The sequence below is a fragment of the Spermophilus citellus genome (assembly GCF_964194105.1).
Source record: "Spermophilus citellus genome assembly, chromosome: 1".
NCBI lineage: Eukaryota > Metazoa > Chordata > Mammalia > Rodentia > Sciuridae > Spermophilus > Spermophilus citellus.
This window is the reverse complement of record NC_138182.1, coordinates 160,872,361-160,899,053: the sequence shown is the minus strand read 5'-3', so window position 1 is coordinate 160,899,053 and position 26,693 is coordinate 160,872,361. Positions and strand designations below refer to the sequence as shown.

Genomic DNA, 26,693 nt, shown 5'->3' with positions numbered 1-26,693 from the left:
AAACTTCATGCACCAAAAATATGTCTTTCTTTCCTTGTATTAGGAGGTATCTTTTCTAGTAGTAACTAACAAATAATAGAATTTTAACTCAATAACCTTAATTTCAAGTGGCCACCCAGGAAGCAAGCAATTGTGAACTGTTTCATATCAACATTTTGTTAATGATCACCATTTCATAATCTTTAGAAATATATTTCCTCAAAATAGAACCCTTTTCTTATCTACTAACAGACCCAAACATACCTAGTTCTCTATACTGGAGAAAAACAAGATGTTCCTCCCACAGAAGTGATTCATTATCAAACATTACACTGAGACCTGAACTACGTCTGATACCAAATAAATGGCTGGCCTAGGAGTTCCACTCAACCGTAAACCTATTTGGAGAAAGTAGCATAGTGAGTAAATAAACTCTTTCCTTAATAGCATGCGACACAATCACTGACTCAGTTTTTCCTTACTTGTGCTGGGTATGCTTTGTTTTTCTATGATGCTGCACAAGAGAAGAACCTACATCTACCTTGTCATTATGTCCTTGTAGAATGTGATATGCACAGAAGGTAAAATATCTGTTGGATTTATGCAGTTCTTCTCTGTGTTTGCCAATTAGTCAAAACATCCCAAATTCTCACAGTGAAAGCAGCAAATGGTTGTTTTCTCTTTAGAACTATTTCTCGTAACCTCCCCAGTCTTGATTTACCTACTCTAAATCAGGTGCCAGGCCCACATATTATCATCTGCCTAGATGAAAAACACAAATAGAAAGATCTTTTTCCCCTTCTCTAATGTCTATATGTGAGAGAAAACCTTTGACTATTGGTTTTCTGAGTCTGGCTTATTTCACTTAGCAAATGTTTTCCAGTTCTATCTATTTGCCAGAAAATGCCATAATTGCATTCTTCTTTATGCCCCAGTCCAAACTCTGCTGTATGTATATGTGTGTGTGTGTGTGTGTGTGTGTGTGTGTGTGTGTATCACAGTTTCTTTATGTATTTGTCTATTGGCAGGGACCTAGGCTAGTTTTATGACTTGGCCACTATAGATTGGGCTGCTACAAACACTTATATGGCTATATCATTATAGTATGTCATTTTTTTTACTTTTTTAATTTTTAAAATTTGTTTTAATTAGTTTTACCTGACAGTAGAATGTATTTATGCACTTTGATATATCATATATAGATGGGATATAATTTCTCATTTTTCTGAGTGTACATGTTGTAGAATCATATTGGTCATGTAGTCACATATATACATACAGTAATAATGTCTGTTTCATTCAACTATCTTTCCTATCCCCACATCTCCTCCCCTCTCCCTTCACTTCCCTCTACTTAATCTAAGGTAATGCTATTCTTCTCTAGTGCTTATTGTGAATTAGCATCTGCATATTAGAAAAAAAAAACATTTGGCCTTTGGCTTTTTGGGATTGACTTATTTCACTTAGCATGATATTCTCCAACTCCATCCATTTACTGGCAAATACTATAAATTTCATTCTTCTTTAAAGCCGAGTAACATTCTATTGAAAAAAAATTATATATATATCACATTTTCTTTATCCATTTAGTATGTAAATTTTAATTATTTTGGATATATACCACTGAATGGGATAGCTGGGTCATAAGGTGGTTCATTTCTAGTCTTTGGGGAAATTTCCACACTGCTTCCCAAAGTGGTTGGATCTCAGTAAAATATAAGGGAAACCAATAGAGTAGATGAAGGGAATGGAGAAGGAAGGAGGAAAGGAGGGCAGGGGAGAGTCCTGGAAACTGAATCTACCAAATCATTCTCTATCTATGTACAAATGTGCCACAGTGAATGCAGTTTATATATGATTACAGTGCACTAATTAAAGTAATAATACAACCAGGGGAATTAGCAGAGTAGAGCAAGAGGATGGAAGGAAGTGGGAGAGGAGGAAAAGGGAAGGAACAGGAGATTGAGATTGATCAGATTATTCCTATGCATGAACAGATACGGCATAGTGAGTCCACTCTTGTGTAATTATAATGCACTAATTTTAAAAAGTAAAAACGTATATACATACAGCAATAATAAAGTCTATTTTATTCTGCTGTCCTTCTTTTCCCCCCTCCCCCTGCCCTACCCCCTATCACTTCTCTCTACCCAATCTAATGTGACACACTTCTTCTTTTTTTTCTCCGCACAACATCATACATGTATTCTGTATAATGATGAGGGTCTCCTTCCATCTTCCATTCAATTCCCCTTCTCCCTCCTTTCCCCCTCCCACCTTTCTTCCCTATCTAGAGGTAATCTTCTTCTCATGCTCTTCTTCCCAATCCCATTTTGAGTCACCCCCCTTATATCCCTTATATCAGAGAAAACATTCGGCATTTGTTTTTTAGGGATTGGCTAACTTCACTCAGCATAATCTGCTCTACTGCCATCCATTTCCCTGCAAATGCCATGATCTTGTTATTTTTTAGTGCTGAGTAATATTCCACTGTGTATATATGCCACATTTTTTTTTTATCCATTCATCCATTGAAGGACATCTAGGTTGGTTCCACAGTCTGTTATTCTGCAATCTGTACACTCAGAAAAATGAGAAATTATACCCCATCTGATTCAAATGTATGATATGCCAAGATCATTGTACTGTCATGTGTAACTAATTAAAATAAATAAATAAATAAATAAATAGTAAAAACGAAGTAGAAAGCCTCATCAAAACAACATGGCCTACAGTGAGCCTTGTTACATGAACCCCAAATGCCTTTCTTTTCCACCTTTAAGGGGCTTAATGACTTTTCCTTCCTCTCTTGAAGGAGAGAGGACTGTAGCTCTGAATGGAGACTTTCTCTACAGGTGTTTCTTTCGCTAAAGATAGGTCCCAAAATGAGTTAAAATAGGCTGCTTTCCAACCCAGCCCAGTGTTCCTTGAACTAAATGAGTGAATCAGAGGCAGAACTTGTTAACAACTAACAAGGACAAAGCATCTTTCTTGACTAAGGTACCTTAAATTATTGCTCTGTGCTTAACATCCCAGACAAGGCGTAAATGTGGGTGAAGCTGAAATAAGCCTGTTATCTAAGGCTCAATTTATATAAACAAGTTCTCCCCTTGTTTAGCCTTTTAAAAGCACGTGTGGGCTAAATCTTATTGGTTTTGTGAAGTCTTTGACCCTTCCTTTTCTAAAGTACCTTACAACAACAACAATAACAACGACAAAATGTTATCCAATGACTTCCTCTTTGTGGTCCCAAAATTTCAATTTATTTATTTTAGCAATCACCATTTTATCTAAAAGAAGTTCTAGAAATCATTACACAAGAAGTGGCCAAAGTCCAAACTGAAAAAAGGTTGAGACCCTGGACTTTGTCCACTTTGTCCTAATCCGGGGAGCATAAACTAAGTTAGGATGCATTTCCAGCAGGTGAAGTTCTAAACTCCCTGGATTCAGATGAACTCATGATTTTCTGACTCCTAGCAACCATACCCATCTACTGAGCCTAAAACAGGGGCCAGGACAGGGACAAAGGACAGATGTAATCCTAAGCCTTGGCTTATGACCTGAAAAGCAGATCCCAGAAGCCTGGGAGTGCCAGCTTTGAGTCATTGAGGTCAGGGAGCCCTGCAGTGCTGTCTTGAGCGGCTGCAGTTCCTTGTCTACCTCACAAGGCAAAATGCTTGTGGAGTGCACATAAGCCAAGGAACATTCCCACCTCTGCCAATAAAACAAGCTCCCTTTTTGTCATTTAGGGAACCAGCTGATGACTTCTTGCTGGAGATACGTCAGTCCCAATAAAATAAGGCGTAAATGTGGGTGAAGTGGACCCTACTGAAGTGAGGCTCAATATGTATAAACGAGTTTCTCCCCTTGTTTAGCATTTTAAAAGCACCTGTGGGCTCAATCCCACTGGTTCTGTGAGGTCTTTACTCTTCCCCATCCTTGCCTGCACATTCACTCACCTTTCTCCATTTTTGTTTCTTTCCATTGTCATTGGAATGAAAGATCCCAGTGTCTAACATTAAGCTCAATTTTTTTTTTGTTTGTTCGTTTGCTTCTTCATTTTTGTCTGACCCAATCCAATACCTTAGGCCTTTGTGCAAGACCCATTCTACTTCTTATTGATCCCAGTTTGGTTTCTGTTGGACCCGGTCAGGCTTCTGAGACTTTCTTAGAAAATCCAGTCCTCCTTTCACAACTTCCAAACCCAGTCCGAAGCAAAAATTGCTCCCACAAACCCAGGCAGCTCAAGACACAAACCCACAGAGCTTCAGAATCCAGAGAACTGGATTCTGAAGAGAGAACTCGGCCAGGATCCCCAGAGGCAGTAAGACAACAGCGAACAAGTGTGGACTCTCAGGTATTCACCTGATGCTTCTTTGGCTCCTGATGCTTTACACAAAAACTATGAAAAGGAACATTCCCTAGACCAACTAAATTTAGGAAAGTTTGAGCAGAGAAAACAAAACCAAACCTATTTGCTTTTCTTTTAACTCCTACAACTAGAGCAGGCTCTGACAATTCCAACAGAATCAGACAGCATTTACAGGAAGACTGAAGTGGGACACAGACACTTAATGGGGTACAACCTCATCAATCAACCAGTCAATTGATTACAGCTTAACTAGTTAGTTTACAGCCAAATCAATTAAGTGGCTCAAAGGCCTTCTGCAACCAGTCAAAGCTCAGTTACTGTGGTTCAATTCTTTATCAATTCCATCTGTTAGGTCAGAGTAGGTTCTCTGTCCTGTTTAGTATGTGTAAAGGCCGTGTTAACATGCATATACCCCTACCCTTTGTGTCCTTGAGTTCCTATTCCTCCCTTCTTCCCTATGCTCCTGTTTCTTTCTTGACATTTTATTTTGCTTATTCTGGGTCTCCCCAACTTGTATACCACCAGGCAAGGAGATATTTCTGTTTTTTACTACCCAAACGATGGGCTTAGAACATTGCCTGATGTAAACTAAGCTATAGATACACATTTAGAAATGAAAGGCCTGTGTCCACTTTGGTACAACATTTAAATAAATGCTGACCAGACATCAAGCTCAAGTGACCTGTTTTCTGAACTGACTCATTATTTGACATTGTAATGGAAATCATCGGGTTGTTTAAGCATATAGCATACCAGTAGAATAAGTCTCCTATAGAAGTCCCAAATCAATTCCTGGACAAATGGTATTTGCCAAGAAAAGGTAACTCCTGAGGTGGTTTGTGGAGATGAAGTACAAGGTCAGGGGATGGGGGCCTTGGCTGCAAGAGCCAGCTGTTGGTCTTGTACAGAGACAAGGACTTTTCACAGAGACATAAAGCTGTTACGGATAGGCTCACGTGCACCATGGGAACTTTCTACTTTGTTTGAAATTCTTTTTTCAGTTTCAAATTGCATTTTAGGCCTTTTATACGATGATTGATGGCAAATCCCTATTTCCCTTGTTGGAAAGTCATGGAGAATTTGTCATTATCACTCAAGACTAAAAGCCAAGTCAATCAGTGGGGAAAAACACAATTATGTGATAGTGTTCATATTTCATCATGCTGTAATAAAACAGATAAGGTGCCAGGGACAGATTCCCTTGCTCTGTGAAAAGATTCCTCCTCACCTGTGGTTGTAAATGACAGCATCTATCCCAACATCTCAGGAAATGGCTAAAGTAATTCCTTTTTGCATCTCTTGTTACAATGGCTTAAATGATGGGATACTGAACCACACACAGCTCAGATTAAAGGAAAAGGCAGCATTATAACCATTATATTGCAATGTCCATGAAGCAATTATGGTCAACGAAGGCATTTACAAGAAAATGCTGATCTTAGAATTCTCCTTGGCAGGAAAAAAAAAATCTGTAAGATGTTCTGCCAGAATCCTTTCCTTTTTTTAATATCACAAAAGGAGATGAAGCTTCTGTAGCTCACCAGGAAGGCACACTTCCAAACAGCACCTCTAGGAAACTTATTCACATGATAGTACACTTACCTTACCATTGGGTCTCTTTAAGATCTGTTGGCTTTTCTGAATTTCTTAAGAGGTTCCATATGGAAAAGTTACTATTGTCTGGATTTGATTCCCAGCAATGGTGGGGCATGACCAGCTGTGGCCACCAATGCCCGTCCCCAAGGGACAGAGAAGAGAGTTCTTCATTAGTTTAAAGTTGAAATGCAGAGGGAAACTTTGTTTTCATACTTCTCAGTTGCTTGGGAGATGGGAACAAATCCCATGTGATAAAATTTTAGATATTATAAATCCACATGTTTCATGTTCAAGTTTATATTTAATAGGTCACCAAAAAAGAGGGGACGGGGAGTGATTTAGTCATTTTAATTTGAGGATCATGTGGGCTATAAAAGCTTTGAAATCCAAGTAATATGAGAAAGAGATCAGAATCATCATGTTGGTCAAAGATTTTTACTGGAAAGACGCCTGACCAAATATTCTACCCCTTATTCCCATCAGTGCCTTACACACTATTACAAGATTGAAGGCACCTCGAATAATTGTTGATGTTTGAGTGTGTTTGGTACTGGGGATTGCACCCAGGGGTGCTTGACTACTGAGCTAATATCCCCAGTTCTTTTTTTTTTTTTTTTGAGTCAGGGTCTCACTAAGTTGCTGAGGCTAGCCTCCAACTTGTGATCCTCCTCTCTCAGCCTCCCCAGTAGCTGAGATTACACAACCACTGCACCTGGCCTCTTCATTGACATTTTGATGAATAAATGAGTAACTGAATAAGTGAATAATCAAACAAATTATTGATGGAACAAATAAAACAATAGAGAAAATGAGGTGCTTTCAAGCCCAAAGTTAGGTGTGTTAGCTTCCTACCATTAAAATAAATAATGAAGATAATGAACTTATAAAGAGAAAAGGTTTATTTTGGCTCAGATTGCTAGAGGTTTCCGTCCATGATTGGTTTACCCTGTGCTTTGGGCGTCTAGCAGTGTGTCATGGTAAGAGCATGTGACAGAATAAAACTACTCACTTCATGTTAAGAAATGAAAAAGAGGAAGACGGAGAACGGGGTCTCACAATCCCCTTCAAGGTCACACCCCAATGAACTGAAGATGTCTCACCAGGCCCCATTGCCTAAGGACCCAGCCTCAAAGTCATGGGCTTTTGGGGGACATTCAAGATTTAAACTACAACAGTCGGCTACTTCTATAGCTGACCTCTCTTAACAAGGAGATTATAAAATGGGAGAAATATCCTGAGCTGCTTATATATTTGCTGAGACAATTCCCTCCACATTAAAGGAGAAATCCCTATAGGATGAAGATCTTTTTTTTTTTTTTTTTTTTTTTTTTTTGCTTTCCACAGTTGTCTAAAAACTGTAATAGAATTTTTTTTAATTAGTGAGTGATTTTTCTTGCAATATTCTATGACAAAACATTATTCATGCTGGATTTTTTTCTTCCAGTCTATTTCTGAAACTGAACCAGAACCATTCTAAAGGCATTCTGCTCCCAGATACTTTGTCTGAATCATCAGCCTCTACTTTAAGGAGAGTAAGGCTCATCTTCAGGTGAGTACCTTAGGAATTAATGGCCTCTCAAACCTTACATGTTGTTAAGGGGTGTAGAGAAGACCTGCATGGAGTTTTATGATGAAATTAGACCACCCATATTCTCACTGACCTTACATATACATCCTGAGATTTGGTTTCTAGGATTCCATTCTTTAGATTGCTAAAAGAAGGCGAATCTTTATGTCTGCCTCCAAAACTGATGAACAGTAAAAACCTAAAGAAAAAAACAATCATACAAATAAAATAGAAGGCATTATTATATCTATAGTCCAGGAGCTTCATTCCACTTGAGGAGATAAGGTTATCTTTCAGACAGACAGAAAATAAATTGAAAATAACCAGGGCACTGCATACACAAGCATGCAGTGTCTTAAAATAGTTTTATTGTGATAAAAATAATGCATAAGCTTCCGTTGGGATAGTAGGGCTGGTCACCAGAAGGTTGGGACTTTGGATCTGCCCAAATTTAGGAAGAGGAGGCAAGCTAAGAGGTTGTGTTCAATCACATGGCCAATGACCTAATAGATCACATCTATTATCTAAATAATGAAACCCCAGTAAAAATTCTGGACAATGAGTTTTAATGAAGTTTCCTGATTGGTGAACACTCTGGTTTCCTAAGGAGAGGGCTTGAAGCTCTGTGCTCCCTCCCAGACCTCACCCTATGTATTTCCTTTATAACAAAACTGGAATCATTAGTATTACTTTGTTCTGTAAATGGTTCTAGCAAGATTTTAAACCTGAGGAGGATAGCAGGAAGCTTTTTGATTGGTGGGCTGTTGGCCAAAAGTGCAGGTGTCTGGGAACCCACAGAACCTATGGTTGGTGTCTGACCAGAAGTCTTATTATGAACCATGTCTGATGCCAAACTCAGTAATTAACATCAACTGAATCATATTACACTTTATCCAGTTGGGCTATGTGTGTCCTGTACTGTGCCTAGCACAGTGTCCTCAGGGAACATGATAATGATGGTGACGATGATACTTCAAGAAATTTGGCTCTTGTGGATAGATAACACTCCTAATTTGAGTATCCAGGAATGAAATAGTTAAGTATGTGTTTTGAAAAGAAAGATATGCTGTTTGATTTTGTGCTTAGAGGCCTTCAAATAAGAAGTACTTGTATATGTAAAAGGAAAACTTTCTGGGGCAATAAGGAAAGGCCCCTATTAAGGGTAGAATGTAGTTCCCCTGAGTGGAGGTATTAGTTCAGTGATAAAGAAAATTCCAAACCTGAGGAGAGGATTGAGTGTGATACAGCATTAAGCTCCTTCGATCACATCTGAGACAGTGTTAGTAAGATGCCAGTCCTCAGCCAGGCCAGTGTTCCCAGAATATGGTGGGAACCACCACACCCTCCCTTGTGCTGATGCTCTGTGTTCAGGTGGGGTTGACCCACCCTCTGCTCCATGACCACAACCAGAATCTGAGTGATATAAGCCAGCCAGAGTCTCCACTCTCTGTGACAAACATGATTGGTTCAGGAGAGACAACTGAGCAAATTTGAGCCAAATTTGAGCATCTGAGGATTCGTGCAGGAACAATCAGAGGTAGCCCGATAATAACCCCACATTATCTTCCCTTGGATAATGTGGTTAAAGGCTGGGAGCTGAGAGCTGAGAGCTAGCAACTGCCTTTTGTGAGAAGTAAATAGAGCCAGGAGTGTGGCAGGAGGCAGTGTGTGCAGCCTGAGGATGAAGCCAACACTGTGAAAGACAGAGCAGAGAGAAAAATCAGGTTCTAGTTACAACATATGTGTTATTGGATCTGACATTGCCCAAATGCAGAAATATTTCTGACTCAGTTTCCTGAGCCAAGAATATCATCCCTACCCCCACATTTTGCTTAATTTAGTTTGAGTTTTTTTTTTCTTTCTCTCTTTTACAAACTTTTGTATCCTTATTTGATGATGATAGATAAGCACGTTCTGAGATTATCATTCACCTCAATTTACCACCTGAGCACATTCATTACAAGTGTTTGTTAACTATTTGTGTAAAGCAAACATCTATAGTGATGTTTTTAAGCATGATTCACTGTGGATAGTTGCAATATCAGTCTGTCCTTGAAAATGTGACATGTGATTATCTGTGAAATCTAACACATCATAATGATGACAGCAGTTGGCATATTATAATGAGGAAAATTGAAGTTCATCAGTTAAGTTAACCATATCCAGAATACAACTGGTTGACAGTATATTTACACTTGGCAAATCTTAAAGAACTCTGAATATTAAATAATTTAGATAAAGCACTTATCACAACTTAGTCTCATTTTGAATTCAGTGACTTACTTTTTATTCAGGAAGTTGGACCTTGAGATAGATAGTAGACCCTGAGCTCTTAGAGTCTACTAAAAAAAAAAAAAGTCAGCTCTCATTAATACCAGACTGGGTGATATCTGGGAGTATAGGAAGTAAAGAGAACACACATTTGCAAAGCTCTGCCCTGGCTCAAACCCAGGTGCCTACACTTTGCACGTTGCAACTCAATTATCATGCCAGATTCAAAGCTCTGAGGCCTTGTGATGGTGGAATTCAAGTTGCTCAGTCAGGCAATAAGGATCTTCAAAACCACCTATCCTCATCTACATGCTCCAAAACCACACACCAAAATATCTCTCCAACCCACCAAGTCCCAATGGTTTCGCCAGTGGAGTCACTTTCGTAAATCACAATACTTTTGTGTTCCAAACACTTTATTCCCTCTTACATCCTCATTTTCCATTTCCTTTGTCTTTGGAAAAGGGTAAATTGGGGGCAGGAGGAGGGAGGCTCTATACACCACAAGGTCCAACTGCCTGAATGAAAAGTGAGTCACTGAACTTGTGTATAGATTGACCTGATGCTAGAATTCCGGAGTGTATCTCTCTTCCAGTGCACAAAAGCCCCACTGAGACATTGACAAAGGGCTTCCCAGATTCTGGTGAGAGGAAGAGTGAAACATCCCTACATCTGGGTGGACAGTGGTGTTTCCAACTCCAATGAGACAAGGGAGATTAAGTTCTTCCTTTGTGGGGACTATTTCTTGCCCTTAGCATTGATACTGCCAGTTATCAGTGAGGAGCTCTGCTTTTCACATGTTGAAGTTTGAACATTAGAGAAGCACACCAAGGCAAGAATATAAAACAGGGTTTATTTAAAAAGGGGTAACATAGACTTCTCCTGGGAGGGAGAAGGGGGGCATTGCTGGTATCCTGGTATCCCAAGAAGTGAGGTGTTCTGCCCTTTATATAAGTCCTAGGCTTCCTTTGTTCTCCTGCCCTCTTCCCCTATCTTTCTCCTTCCTGCATATGTGACTAGGTATTTGACTAGGCCTAGGAAATGCTCGGTGGGCTGGCCAAAAGGTGGGAAACAGGAGGGTTGAAAGGGGAGGGGCAGGATGGAGCATCTAAGGACACATTAACTAACAATTTTATAGCTTCCTATAGGGAGGGGCAATTCCTGGGAAAAATTACCAATTCCTGGGACAGGTTACCTTAGCAACAGGTTGGAGCAAGGAGAGGTTCTTGATAAGGGTGGAGGAAGGGCTCAGAAGAGAACACACACTTGCAAAGCTCTGCCCTGGCTCACGCCCAGGTGAGTGAATTAACATTTTGATCCCTCAGGGGACAGTCTCCAACTTCCTGGACTCACTCAAAATTGGCCTCTTTGATCTGACCTGACTCAATTTACCTATCTATACTGACTGCCTGTCTAATTCTGGCTTCAGCATCATCTCTAGGGCTAGAACAACTAAAGTTAGAGATGCTGGTTGAATGGAAGCCAGATACAGCAGAACAGCATCTTTAACCTGACAAATGAAAATGCCATGTTATATGTTTTATTAATATATAGAGAAATAAATATATTTACATTCTATTCTTTAAAACACTATCTACCTTTTAATGTCATAGATAGGTATGGTTAAATTTCTTAAATACTAGTACCTTCTTCTCATTTAAAAATTTTCTTTAAAAATGATTGACTTTTAAAATCAAACTAATAAGAATGTATTGTAGGATTTGTAGTAGATGTAGAACTAAATTTTATCACCAAAAGAGCACAAAATTTAGAAAAAAAGGCATATATGAATTATTATGTTGCAACATTCTTAAAATGTTTGCAAATGATAGGATATCATTGAAGGTAGCTGGGAAAAGTGAAAGTTGCACATGCTAATCTCTAGAGTGAACCCAACACACACACACACACACACACACACACACACACACACACGACATAGCTAGTCAATAAAGAATATATTGTATAAAGTCAATAAAGAATATAAAACTGACCTCAGAAAACTTGGAATAGAACCATTTGACCCAGCTATTCCACTCCTCAGTTTAAACTCAAAGGACTTAAAATCAGCATACTACAGTGATGTAGCCACATCTAGTTTATAGCAGCTCAACTCACAATAGCTAAACTATGGAACCAACTGGTGTGCCCTTCAACAGATGAATGGATAAAGAAAAGGTGGCACATATACACAATGGACTATTACTTAGCCTTAAAGAAGAGTGAAATTATGGCATTTGCCAGTAAATGGATGGAGCTGGAGAATATCATGCTAAGTAAAATAAACCAATCTCAAAAAGCAGAGGCCACATAGTTTAGCTATTGTGAATTGTTCTGCTATATACATTGATGTGGCTGTATCCCTGTAGTATGCTGTTTTTAAATCTTTTGGGTATAGACCGAGGAAAGGCATATCTGGGTCAAATGGTGGTTCCATTCCCAGATTTCCAGTAATCTCCATACTGCTTTCCATATTGGCTGCACCAATTTTCAGTCCCACAAGCAATGTATGAGTGTGCCCTTTTCCCCACATCCTCTCCAACACTTATTGTTGTTTGTCTTCATAATAGCTGCCATTCTGACTGGAGTGAGAGGATATCTTAGAGAAGTTTTGATTTTCATTTCTCTAATTGCTAGAGATGATGAACATTTTTTTCATATGTTTGTTGATTGGTTATATATCCTCTTCTGAAAAATGTCTGTTCAGGTCCTTGGCCTCTTTGTTGATTGGGTTATTTGTTTTTTTGGTGCCTAGCTTTTTGAGTTCTTTATATACCATAGAGCTTAGTGCTGCTCTGTCTGATGTGTGAGGGGTAAAAATTTGCTTTCAGGATGTAGGCTGTCTAGATGCCCTTCAGTGGAAGAATGAATTTTAAAAAATGCGGCATATATATACGCAATGGAATTTTACTCAGCAATAAAAGAGAACAAAATCATGGCATTTGCAGGTAAATGGATGGCGTTGGAGAAGATAATGCTAAGTGAATATAGCCAATCCCAAGAAAACAAATGGCAAATGTTTTCTCTGACATAAGGAGGCTGATTCATAGTGGGATAGGGAAGGGAAGCATAGGTGGAATAGATAAATTCTAGATAGGGCAGAGGTGTGGGAGGGAAAGGAAGGGGGCAGTGAATTAGCAAGGATGGTGGAATGTGATGGACATCATTATCCAAAGTACATGTATGAAGATGTGAATTGGTGCCAACATACTTTGTATACAACCAGAGATACGAAAAATTGTGCTGTATATGTGTAATAAGAATTGTAATGCATTCCCCTGTCATTTATTATTTTTAAAAATCAATTAAAAAAAAGCAAAGGCTGAATGTTTCTCCAGTATATGTATGCTAATTCACAGTAAGAGCTGGAGAGTGGCTAGGGAAGAATAGAGGTACTTTGGATTGGACAGGAGAAGTGAAGGGAGGGAAGAGAGTAGTAGGAAGGAAGAATAATAGAATGAATTAGACATTAATACCCTATGTGCATGTATGACTACACAACCACTGTAACTCTACATCATGTGCAACCAGAAAAATGAGAAGTTATACTGCATTCATGTATGATTGACAAAATGCATTCTACTATCTTGTATAACTAATAAGAAAAAAATTTAAAAATAAATAAATAAATAAATAAGAATATAAAACCGAACACTAAAAGATCATAGGAAAGGAAGAACAAAGGAATTAAGAACAGAGAAGGCACTATTGTGGCCTGAACTGTGTCTCTCCCCAAATTCCTATGTTGAAGTCCTAAACCTCAGTAGCTTGGGATGTGAATGCATCAAAAATAGGGTCTTTAAGGAGATAATTACAATTAAATGAGGTAATTAGAGTGGGCCGTAGTCTAATATGACTGGTAACCTTGTAAGAAGAGGAAATCTAAACACAGGCACAGATTAAAGATCACATAAAGACACCAGGAAGAGGCACCTATAGCCATCAGCAAGCCATTGGGAGCCGCCTGGAATGGAACTTTCCCTCAGGACCTGCAGAAGAAACCAACTCTACTGACATCTTGATCTCGGGCTCCCAGATGCCAGAACTGTTTGTGTTGTTTAAGTCACGCACTGTGTGGTACGTTGACAGTCCTAGCAAACTAATACAGGCATAGGGAAAACAAATACTAAGAAGCTAAAATTAAAGTCCAACCCTAATTTAGATGTAAGTGGATTACCTTTACCACATAGATCTAAAAAGCAGACATCATTGTTCTCTCTGATATGTGGATGTTAACCCATAACAATGGAAGATAGAGAGGAGAAGTATAGAATTTCACTGCATTAGACAAAGGGGAATGAAGGGAAAAGAGTGGGGGGTGGGAATCGGAAAGACAGTAGAATGAATCAGACATAACTTCTATGCTCACATATGAAAACTCAACAGGTATAACTCCACATCATGTTCAACTACAAGAATGGGATCAAAATTGTAGTACATTGTAATACATACATGGGTGCAGCCCATGTATGATAATATGTCAAAATACACCCTTACTTTCATGTATATATAAAAACAATTTTTAAAAAAAAAAGACCAAACTATGTGAACTTTCTGAGATACCTACTTTAAATATAAAAATATGGGCTGAAATGCAAAGGATTGAAAAAGGTATGCTATGCATATGCAATACATATAGGGCTGTTATGTTCACAGGATAACAGAACAAAGAAAGTTACTAGAGAAAAGTTTCATGAACATTGCACAATGGAAGGATATCGCTCTCACAGAACATAACTATCATAATGTGTATGCAACAAACATAGATTAATTTACTTGTATAATTCCAGTAAGATAGGACTGGATATGAAATTTAATTTATAATTGCAACTATAATATCAAACACCTTAAAAATAAATCTAATGAAAAATGTGCAAGATTTCTCATGCTGAAAAGTTATGAAACAGAGAAATTAGATAAGATCTAAATAAATAGGAAAAATTATAACTTTAATGGATTGGATGCCTCAAATTGTTAAGGTTCCCTTATCTCCAGATATCAAAATCCCAGAAAGCTTTGTTATTGAATGTGGAAAATTGATTCTAAAAGTGATATGGAAATTTAAAGGGTCTAGAATAAAACAACAATCCTGAAGGAGATAAACAAATCTGGAGACCTTACATTTTGTGATTTGATGACTCCCAAATAAAGCAACAATCATCAAGACTGTTGTATTGGTGTAAGGTAGATCAATAGATCAATTGAAAAGTATATGAATCCAACAAATCCACACATAGCTAGACAACTAAATTTCAAGGCACACAGTCAATGCAGAAAGGAAAACTATTTGAGCAAATGGTTAAATGACTGGATATTTGTAATTAATACAAAGAAACTTCAGCCTCTAATAATGTCATGTGCAAAAACTAACTCAAGTTGTATCATGTATTTAAATGTCAACGCTTAAAATATAAAGCTACTAGATGAAAACAGGAAAGAATATCTTTGTTACTCAGAGTTATCAAAAGATTTCTTCCAGGTCTGGTGGCACACAACTGTAATCCCAGCAATTCAGGATGCTGAGGCCGGAGGATGGCCAACCTCAACAACTTAGCAAGGTTGTAAGCAACCTAGCAAGACCCTTCTCAAAAAATAAAAAGAATGTGGGGATGTGGGAATATGCCTCAGTGGTTAAGTGCCCTTGGGTTTAACCCCTGGTATGAAAAAAAAGAAGATTTCTTAGCCAGAACATAAAATCACCAATTTTATGGGAGAAAAAAAGAAAATTAGATATTATAAAATTTAAAACTTATCATAAAAAGATCATACTCACTAGATAAATAGACATGCCACAGACTAGGGAAAACATACCCAATATATGCACTTAATAATTGACTCATTTTTAAAAAGAGAAAGAAAGAAAGAAAACCACAGCACAATAAAAAAAATGGAAAAAAGAAAGCAGGGCTTGGGGTGTAACTCAGTGGTAGAATACTTGTATAGCACAAATTAATACCACCATGAAATACCATCTCACAGGCACTGGATGACCAAAATTAAACACGACAGACATGTTTTTTTAACAGTTTCTTATTAAAGTTGAACATCTGTTTACCCCAGGATCAGGAATTTCACTTCTAGATATTTGCCTAAGAGAAAAGAAAACAGAGAACTACAAAAGATGATTAGAATGGCCTTACACATAATAGGCAAAAATCGGGGGGAAAAAAGGTAAATCCATTAAAAAGAGAATAAACAAATTTTATAAAATAAAATACTGTTCAGCATTGAAAAATAATAAAACAAGAATATTGCTATATTATTTAAAATAAATATAAGATTATTTTTCAAAAGTTGATATATGGTGGTAGTAGTAGGAAGCCTTTGCTGCTGGTGTTGAGGTGGAGTTAAAAAATGACTGGAAAAGTACACAAGGGAATTTTCCAGCACGGTGGAAATACCTTAGTTGTCACAAGGTTTTATACAATTGTCATAAGCTATCAAACTGTACACTTAAGGTTTGTGCATTTGATTGTTTATAAATTATCCCTCGATTTTTAAAAACTCTGCTGGTTGGCAGAGCTTTATAATTTCACTATTTCATACTTCTATCTTAAATTAATAGGCTCAATAAAATATGGTAATATTTTAGTCTTTGCCATCAGTGTGTTTGAAATCCAGCAAGGAAGGCAGCTTGTAGATGACTTTAGATCTCAAGGACAGGCAGGTGTCATAGCAGAAGCAGTGCAGATCCACCATGGAAATTCCAAAGGAGACAGAAATGTCATGCTAGAGAGCCATGAAAATAAAGTGGATCTATGTGTCTGAGAGAGACTCATTGCTAAGATATATGCTAAACCGAAGGAGAGAGGAGGCAGAACAATGTACACAGGGAACTTCTATTTGCTGGTACAGACCATTAGGTTTTGGAGAGACATTTCAAAAAAATGGAAGACAGAAAATGCCTCTGGGGAAAACCAAGAGGGTTGGGGGTACAGAGACCCATTTTCATTCCATGCCTTCCTAGCACTTAGTTTTTATTTTTTAAATCTAAGTAAATATGACTTTAAAAATTAAACAAAATTAGCGAGCAAACCAAAAATTCGGTGATGTTACTTCTGGTTCAGGAGAAGAGAAAGTGAGGTAAGGAAGAGTTTTAGGGAAGATTGAGCACTTCATCTGGGTCTTGTGAAATGGTGAAGAAGTAGAACTTAGGAAAAAGAACGAGAGACAAATTTTTATGTCTTGAAAACCAGAAAATACTACACCATATATTTTTTTTCTATACCACAAACACCAAAGGACTCTCTCCTGTACAATCCCAAGGCTAATAAACAAGTGCACACTCCATTCCTGGGAACAGGCTATCTGTCTTCCTCAGGAACACTTTGTATTCCAAATGAATTGCTTGTTCTGAATGAAATGTTTGCTGCAGGTAATGTTTTCTTTCTTCTTGGCATCAGAGATGGGGGTTGGTGGTGGAATAAATCCCCCTGGCTGCTTTTAAAATTGCCTCTCAATACGCAGTCCACCTACCCAAGGCCTCTTCGATAGCCACTGCTGTGCTGACTCCACTGTGGAATGATTCTGCAGAGCAGGAGGAGCCCAGAGGGAGACCATTCTGTCCTGCAGCCTGACCCCTTTCTATAATAAGCATCCAAATCAGAGGCTGCCCAACTTCTGCAGATTTACGTCAGCTGACTCACCTCAACACTGCCCACTTGCTCATGTATTTACTGTACCATATCAGAAATTCACAGATGCTTCTGACGATGATGTCATCTATGATTTCCTGTACTTTTACAGATTTCTTCTCAATACTTTTGGACTGTTTTGGTCCTTTTGGTCAGAATAGAGGAGGTGTGAGGTGGGGCTTGATTTCCAAGTTGAAGTCACCATCTTTGCTAGATGTCACCTGAGTTATTTACTTAAAGGTATTGGAAAAAGCTAGGAACCTGTCAAAAGTGGTCTGGTGTTTACACATTTTAGGTAACTAATCCAACAGTATTATGTACTGTCTCAAAATTAAAAGAGGGGTGTTTGAGTTGTGTAGACAGGATTCAGATTTCAGCTCTATCACATTCATAAGCAGCAAATTAAACTTTCTGAGCTTCACTTTCTCATCTGTAAAATGGAGATGTTAATAGTACTCCCTGGAATAGTTACGAGGGTAATCTGAGATAGTTCATCCAAAATTTCAACACCTGCCTGACCTTCAGGGGGCTACTTAATGCTTGTTTAAAAGCACCCTTCCAATCTTCCACCGTTGCTGGAACTATTATGAAATTCAAGTGTTCCCATGTAGGTTCACATTTCTCACCCTGTAATTTTTTAAAAAAGAATACGTCACCGTATGATTGTATTTGATTTAATTCTAAAAGCAGTATCAAAAGCCCCAGAAGAATCCATCCTAGCTGCACAGACATGGTCTCATGGAAAGCCAGGAGTGCCAAGATTGCTGATACTCATTTTCCACATCTGGAAAATAAAATTCCATTTCCATCAAAATTACACAAAGATGCACACATCCCAATAGAGACGGAACTATATTCTCAGGTTATGGTGCTGTGGGTTTTTCTTAATAAGTGAAGGGATTTGTGCCTTCCCAAGCTTGATATGTAAGGAAGGAACTGAGGATTAATGGGAGACCCTATGGGGATTTAAGCAGATTTATTGCAAATCATTATTGGAGTGCACAAGTTACAGACCCAAGATTAAGGCAAGCTTCTTTCTCCAGAACATTTTCTTCAGTAGTAATAGGCAAGCAAAGCCTTTTTCTTTTTTAAATCATTCTCTAATGAGAAATGGTTTAAGCTGGAAAACTTCTCTAGACAGTAAATTGGACAGTTTGGGGATATAGTGGGAAGATCATTCGGTAACAGAACTAAAGCTGTTGTCTAAGAGAACCACAGCATTCAGAATTAGAATGAGCTGCTCACAACAGCTGAAAAGCATTGTGCTCAAACTTTTGCCATGGGACCATCCCAAGACAGATACGCTCACATCAAATCCTGCCCCTGATCCCTCCCCAGTGCTGCCTCCATGTCTGAACTCTATATGAAATCTCTTAGCAACTTCTCATTTCTCTCAGGTATAATTTCAAATCCTTAGCATGCCCTGAATATTGTTGCACGAGCCTGACCCTCCTTATTTTCCTAGAAAGTCTGCCCTCACCCCTGCTTTGTGACCACACTGACCACAAATGTAACCTACTTTCATTGCCACAGGTCTTTACAAATACTGTCCTCTTCCTGGAAAGCCCCGGGAGGCCCCTCTTCATGCTGTACAGTATAACCCAAGTGTTTACAGTACTGTTGGCCATCTCCTTCATGACTCTTCAAGTGATAACCAATAACATTACATAATAAAATTATTGGTATTATATGTGTCTAAGTGCCCCCATTAAAATAGAAATTTCACGAAAATAGGGACTGTGTCTTTTATACTGGCCAATGTATTCTTAATGTTTGCACAGGAACATAAATAATAATGGGTTTTCGTCTTCTATCAGTATCTTGATTTGGGTTACACATCTCTAAGTGCAACAAATCTTGCACTTAGCTGAAAGTTAGCAGGAACTCGGCTCCATGAGAGCAGGCTTACGTAGACATACATATCTGTGAAATATTGTGTGTGCATGTGGGTATATCTGCATATGTGTGCACCCTTTCCTCTGTTCTCTTCTTTGGTTACATTTGTGCTCCAGGTCCCTGTCAGGTAAATATTTATCTCTCCAGTTTCTCTGTCACATGCCTGTTACTGGTCATTTTTGCTTTCTCAATCCTCTCATTGGCCAGAAACTTTCTGGGATTCTGATGGCCACATTGACATTTACCATTCACAGCTCTCAGCTTCTGATTTGATGCCTCTCTTATTTTCAAGGCCTTCCTACTTCTCTACCAGGATACTTGTAATTTGCCATTCATAGGATATTCTCTCTCTCTCTCTCTCTCTCTCTCTCTCTCTCTCTCTCTCTCTCTCTCTCTCTCTCTCTTCTTACTATTCTTGATTTTAGGGACATAAAATTTAGAACCAAGATGACTTTTTATTTTAACCCTGAAGTAAGTTTTAGGAGCTCCATGGTATTTTTCCCCGACTGTGTCGTGGTAATAATTCCTTTAAAAATGATGATACAGCTGAATCTTAAAAGGAACAAATTGGGCTGGGGATGTGGCTCAAGCGGTAGCGCGCTTGCCTGGCATGCACAGGGTGCTGGGTTCGATCCTCAACACCACGTAAAAATAAAAAAATAAAGATGTGTGTCCACCGAAAACTAAGATCATTGTATTGTCTTGAGCAACTAATAATAATAATAATAAAGTCTCTCCCTCTCTCTCTAAAAAAAAAAAAGGAACAAATTTATACAACTAGGACTTTTGAAATGGAAGTTGTTGAAAAATAATTTTTAAAAATTTAAGTATTGGTATCTGGGAAAATTATATCTGGGAAACCATTATGGTAGGGAGTTATTCATTTTTATGTTCAGCAGTATAATGAGCATTTACTAACTTCTAATATGAGCTAGGCACTGTACTTATCTGTTGCTGGTGATGGAATGTATAAAGGAAATTAGGAGCCCTGTCCTCATGAGGAATACATTCACATTGCAAGAAACAGAGAGTAAACAACGAAATATCCATTTAGGAAAATATAATGTAACATGATATTATGAACTAATTCTAATTACTGAAAATTCATTTTCTCTTCCTGGTAAGGAGGGCATTGCTTCCAAACCTTGGCCTCTATTTGCATGACCCAGGTATTGCAGTGTTTTACAAGGTGAAGGTGAAGATACCCTATCGGATCATGAAATCAATGAACTTTTCACTAACATTTCTTAATGAATAAAATAAAATTTAAAATATCAGATATTATCTCACATATTACAGGTAAGTACTGATTTTAGATATATTTCAGAATTAAATGTGTATGTGTATATATATATATATATATTATATTTATAGTAGTATATATACATAATAGTATATATGTACATATATAGTGGTTCTGATACAAAATGTGTCTTATAGAAGCAGGTCACCATGAAAGATGTGTGAAAACATAGCTCCTCCCCAAACCAGACCTCAGCATTGTGTTGTTCCCGCAAGGTGTGTAAGGAGCATTTATAATAATGATAGGACAGGTAGCTGGTTCTTTTAGGTGACAAGGTAGGCACATTCAAATCCAGCTCCTTTTCAAAAGATCTTTCATTTCTTTAAATTATGGATTAGAAAATCTCATTATCTGAGTTCACACTCAATGGGTAAATAATAAGCTATTGCTCTGCATGGGCTTTTTAAAAAATAATATTATAGAGTGGGAAGCCTCTGTAGGCTTTCCTATTTATAGACAGGCCACATAGTCCATATTACTCAATTCATTCTATCTTTATTGAGCATCTATCAAGTGTTAATGAATCATGCGTGGTTCTTGCTCTCATTATATTTACATTCTGCCCCTTCACTGTCTGACTTAGTGGCCCTCGATCCTGGCAGCACAATAGGATCATCTCTAGAACTTTTAAAACAATGATGCCCAAACTGTATTCCTAGAGATTCTGAATTAATTCATCTGTAATAAAACCCAGAAAAAAATACTTTTAAGCTGTCTGGATAATTCAAATGTGCATCCAGGATTGAGAGTCAATGGCCTGTAACATTCAATAAGGACCTTGAAAATTTGAATATTATTTAAATTTGTTTAAAACACCCAGAGTATTTCTTGTCTCTGAGTGGTAAAATAGATTCTTCTTACAAAATATAAGAATTTAAAATTTTCTCTAAGCACGTTAGCATCTGTAAAACATTTAAATTATTTTTAGTACTATTTTCTGACTGGATGTTCCTTAATAATCAATTCTTCCGTTATTTTTATCTTAGAGTTTTTACTTTCATTTTTAGTTTAAAATTTAACTGATGAAACTATTTCAACTTCCAATCTCCTAAATGTTTACTATTAAGAACAGAAGTCATCCTTTAAATTCTATTGTTAGAGTCAATCATCAAATTCAATTTCTGTGTCTACATGAAATATTTCAATTAACAACCATTGAGATGTTTGCTTTTTTTTTTTTTTTTTTTTTTTTTTTTTTTTGCTTCTAGTCCCATTGATACATACTCATTCCTCTTTAGTGTCCCATAATGATTCTCCCTATGGTGAAACTTTATCAAAAATCTGAAAGAGGAAAAACTTTCTTCCTGGTTCTTGGCCCCATTTCCCTCAGCTTTTGTGTTTCATCTGTTTAAGAATTTTCAACAGGTTGAAAAAGGTACTTCTCATCGCTAGCACCACAGTTTGCCTTCCCTGAAGACAGGATTAAGGTCTCTGATTGAAGAACTCCATTCATCCTTATTCCCTTTTCAAATGCAGCTGAGCAAACCAACTAAAAGATTTGGGAACTATCTGAATCTTCCACCAAGTTGAGCTAACTGCCTGCTGCTGATATTCATTCCTATTATTTCATTTTTGGAGATATCAAAGACACCTACCGGTATCTTTCATCTTCTCCCATTTCTAGATTTGATCCTTGAGCCTGTAAGTGAGCTGTGGAAATGAACAAGACACCTTGACTTGGCAACTCACAGCTATGTGAGCCTGATGAGAGGGAGGGGCATGCTGTGAGCATTCAACATAATGAATCTGAACTTCTTAGTGCAATGCTGAGGCCTTCTAGGGTGCAATAACTGGGAGATAGTGTTAATATCCAAGTGGGAGACTTCCCACATGTTAATAACAATCCATCATGTCAGTATAGAGTATATAGCAGTCGATCCAATAAACAATTTCTGTCCATCTCTTTTCAGAGAGAAGGCTGAACACTTGAGAATTGGTTCCCTAGCAGCTCATCTGTTACAGGAACATTCGTTCATTCATTCAACAGATATTAATCAGATGTCTTCTCTGTGCCAGGATCTGGGCTAGAAGCCAGAGTTTTAGCAGGGACTAAGGCAGACATAAACTCTGCTCCTTGGAACTTACAGTCTCAGAGGGAAAACAAAAATTCCAAGTGTGCCCCCATATGATGTGGAAAGTTCCTTTCAGTGTCTCCAGGGAACTCCATGGTTGATGAGCCTATCCCTTAAAAAGAATCAAGTGATGATAATGAAGAAGCTGCAGAAGAAGCAGTGGAAGAGTTACATTTTTTTATTTGCAAAGGCGATGACATCATTCTCTGTTATCATTCCTTTTAAGGAATGCATTCCCAGCATCCATGCTTATCAGACCTTTTCCAAAAGCACCTTTTATTACATGTTATTCCAGAGTTTCTCTTTTAGTTTTAGGCACCATATATTTTCCCTTTTAAACTATTTTGAATGATACTACATTATAAATCTTTGTACCTTTTTTCTCCAACTGGGGATTGAACTCAGGGTTTCATTAATACCAGACAAGCTCCCTAACCATTGAACCACATCCCTGGCCCCATTTTTTAACATTTTGTATTATTTTGAGATGGGGCCTTGCTCAGTTGCCCAGTTTGACCTTGAAGTTGCCATCCTTCTGCCTCATCCTCCTGAATAGCTGAAATTTACAGACGTGTGTCATTGCACCTAGATGAACATACGTTTTAAAAAATGATTTCACTAAGCATTTCTTAGATATTATTTCTACAATGTATGTGATGAAGCACTTTACAAATCTGAAACTTCTTAATATTTATGACTAAGTGTCTTTTCAGAAAAATAGTTACCGATATGTACTTCCGCTAGCAGGGAGTAAGTACCTGTGTTCCATCATACCTTCACCCATTGTGAATACCGAGAAAGAGAGATTTCCAGTCAAAACTGTAGGAGGAATTTGAATCCCATCAGAACCTTCTATTTCTTCAGAGATAGTACCTTAGGTTTCATTAAGATAGAACATGTCCCAGGTTCTTGGTGTTCTCACTTTAAAAAAAAGGGGTAATTTTATATTAACTAGCTTAATTGCCATGATTGTTTCACAGTTTCTATGCATGTCAAATTATATTCCTTAAATGTATTCAATTTTAATTATCAAATGTGCATTGGAAAAATTTTAAAAATTAGGACACATATAATATATGTTTTTCCTTTCATCTAATGATATTAGCAGTCTTGAATACTGAATACCTAGATCCATTTTTAATTGGAGGTTACAAAGTGGAAATGTCTAACTTTATCATGTTTGTCTGTTGTGATTATCCTACAGAGATGGAATGGGTCCCCACTCAAAATTGACTTGGATATCAAGATTGGTGGTGCTATGCACACATTCCAAGAAGAAATGGGAAGAACCATTGCTTCTATTGTGGGAGTTTTGGAGGTGAGCAGCTTTTTAAGCTGTTCCTAAATGGCTAGAATGCAGGAAAGGAGACTAGCTCCAGGTTCTTACTGTGACGAGAGGGTGGGACTGAGGTAAGAGTTCCTGTGAACAGGCAGGCTTATCTGGTTTGAACCTCATGGAGGTTCCAAAGGAGACAGCACTAGGCTTTCTTAGTAGCCCATATATGGGGCAGAGGAGAAGAAGGGAGAGAGATGAGGCTTAAAAGTTGCCAGTAATTCACATAAAAAATGGGAGTCACTTTATTATAGTTTATTTGTTGAAATATCTTATAAAGGAACTGTACTTTTCTACTATTTAGTAACTAAATTGTGGTATAGTTCATGAAAGAAAGGTAGAAAAGATCTTAGTTCTTTTCATTAATTCAGTGATTTTATGATAATGAATTAGTTTGCTATTATCTTCTGAAGGTGATTAAATTTTTTAATACACCAAACTCATAAACTTGATGGGTTTCAATCTGCTTTAATTTTTATTGTTATTGAAATACAATTTGTCTCATGTTAGCCAGTGGAATCTTCTTAAGTTGGTTCCTAAGTCCTTCTGTTATGATTCAAGTAGGACTTCAGAATTTTGTGGCCACCCACGCTGAGATGTTCCATGCTCATCTTAGCTTATTTGACCCTGACCTGGCATCCCTCACTTTTTAGAGAACTTCGGGTGTCTTTCAGTGAGAAATGATGTTTAAAAACTCACACTCCGTTTCTTTATTCAACTTTTGTTTGGAGGATCTGTCCAATGGTGAGAGAGGTGTGTTGAAGTCACCCATAATTATTGTGTTGTGGTCTATTTGATTCTTGAACTTGAGGAGAATTTCTTTTATGAATGTCGCAGCACCATTATTTGGTGCATAAATATTGATAATTGTTATGTCTTGTTGGTGAATGGTTCCTTTTAACAGTATATAATGTCCTTCCTTATCCCTTTTGATAAACTTAGTCTTGAAGTCGATTTTATTCGATATGAGGATGGCCACCCCTGCTTGCTTACGAGGACTGTGTGCGTGGTATATTTTTTCCCATCCTTTCACCTTCAGCCTGTGTATGTCTTTTCCAATCAGATGTGTCTCCTTGAGGCAGCATATTGTTGGATTTGTTTTTTTAATCCATGATACCAGCCTATGTCGCTTTATTGGAGAGTTTAAGCCATTAACATTCAGAGTTACTATTGATATATGGTTTGTATTTCCAGCCATGTTTAATTATTTATCCTTTTTAAAAAAAATTTAGTTTGTTTCTCCATGATTATCTTTCCCCTCACCCTCTGTCTTTACCGAGGCACTTCCCACTGATGGGCCAAGGACCTGAACAGACACTTCTCAGAGGGGGATATACAATCAATCAACAAGTACATTAAAAAATGCTCACCATCTCAAGCAGTCAGAGAAATGCAAATCAAAACCACCCTAAGATACCATCTCACTCCAGTAAGATTTGCAGCCATTAGGAAGTCAAACAACAATAAGTGCTGGCGAGGATGTGGAGAAAAGGGTACACTTGTACATTGTTGGTGGGACTGCAAATTGGTGTGGCCAATTTGGAAAGCAGTATGGAGATTCCTGTGAAAGCTGGGAATGGAACCACCATTTGACCCTGCTATTGCCCTTCTTGGACTATTTCCTGAAGACCTTAAAAGAGCATGCTACAGGGATACTGCCACATCGATGTTCATAGCAGCACAATTCACAATAGCTAGACTGTGTAACCAACCCAGATGCCCTTCAATAGATGAATGGATAAAAAAAATGTGGCATTTATACACCGTGGAATATTACACAGCACTAAAAAATGACAAAATCATGGAATTTGCAGGGAAATGGATGGCACTAGAGCAGATTATGCTTAGTGAAGCTAGCCAATCCCTGAAAAACAAATACCAAATGTCTTCTTTGATATAATGAGAGCAACTATGAACAGAGTAGGGAGGAAAGATTGACTTTAAACAGAGATATGAGATGGGAGGGAAAGGGAGAGAAAAGGGAAATTGCATGGAAATGAAGGGAGACCCTCATTGCTATACAAAATTACATATAAGAGGTTGTGAGGGGAATGGGAAAATAAACAAGGAGAGAAATGAATTACAGTAGATGGGGTAGAGAGAGAAGATGTGAGGGAAGGGGAGGGGGGATAGTAGGGGATAGGAAATGTAGCAGAATACAACAAATACTAATAGGGCATTATGTAAAATTGTGGATGTGTAACCGATGTGATTCTGCAATCTGCATTTGGGGTAAAATTGGGAGTTCATAACCCACTTCAATCTAATGTATGAAATATGATATGTCAAGAGCTTTGTAATGTTGTGAACAACCAATAAAAAAATAAATTAAAAAAAAATAAATTGATTAAAAAAAGAGAGAGAAAGGAAAAAAAAACTCACACTCTGGGTCCTGGCTCATTGCTACTGGGGTACTGTGTTGATCATCATCTCCAGGCTTTTTCACTGTTACACGGAGCTAGGGAATGCACACACGTGGTCAAATATATATAAAGATAAAGTGCTTCATGGGTTTATTCTGCTATTTTTTTATACCAGTAATTGAACCCAGGGCCACATCCCTAGTCCTTTTTTATTTTGGGACAGGGTCTCTCTAAGTTGCTTAGTGCTTTGGTACATTGCTAAGGCTGACTTTGAACTTGAATCCTCCTGCCTCAGCCTCCCTAGCTG

General features: G+C 37.8%; 1 long non-coding RNA gene across 7 annotated transcripts in view; it reads right to left on the bottom strand.

The window, feature by feature from the left end:
- The window catches only part of LOC308646711, a 572,715-nt gene that overhangs the window by 123,466 nt on the left and 422,556 nt on the right, over nucleotides 1–26,693 (bottom strand). Inside the window, exon 4 of one of the 7 annotated variants that reach the window (XR_014021463.1) lies at nucleotides 22,889–23,611. The exons of the other annotated variants lie outside the window; for them this stretch is intronic. This is a non-coding gene — a long non-coding RNA (uncharacterized lncRNA). Of the gene's footprint in view, nucleotides 1–22,888; nucleotides 23,612–26,693 lie in introns of those variants that run through there. 7 annotated transcript variants of the gene reach the window in all.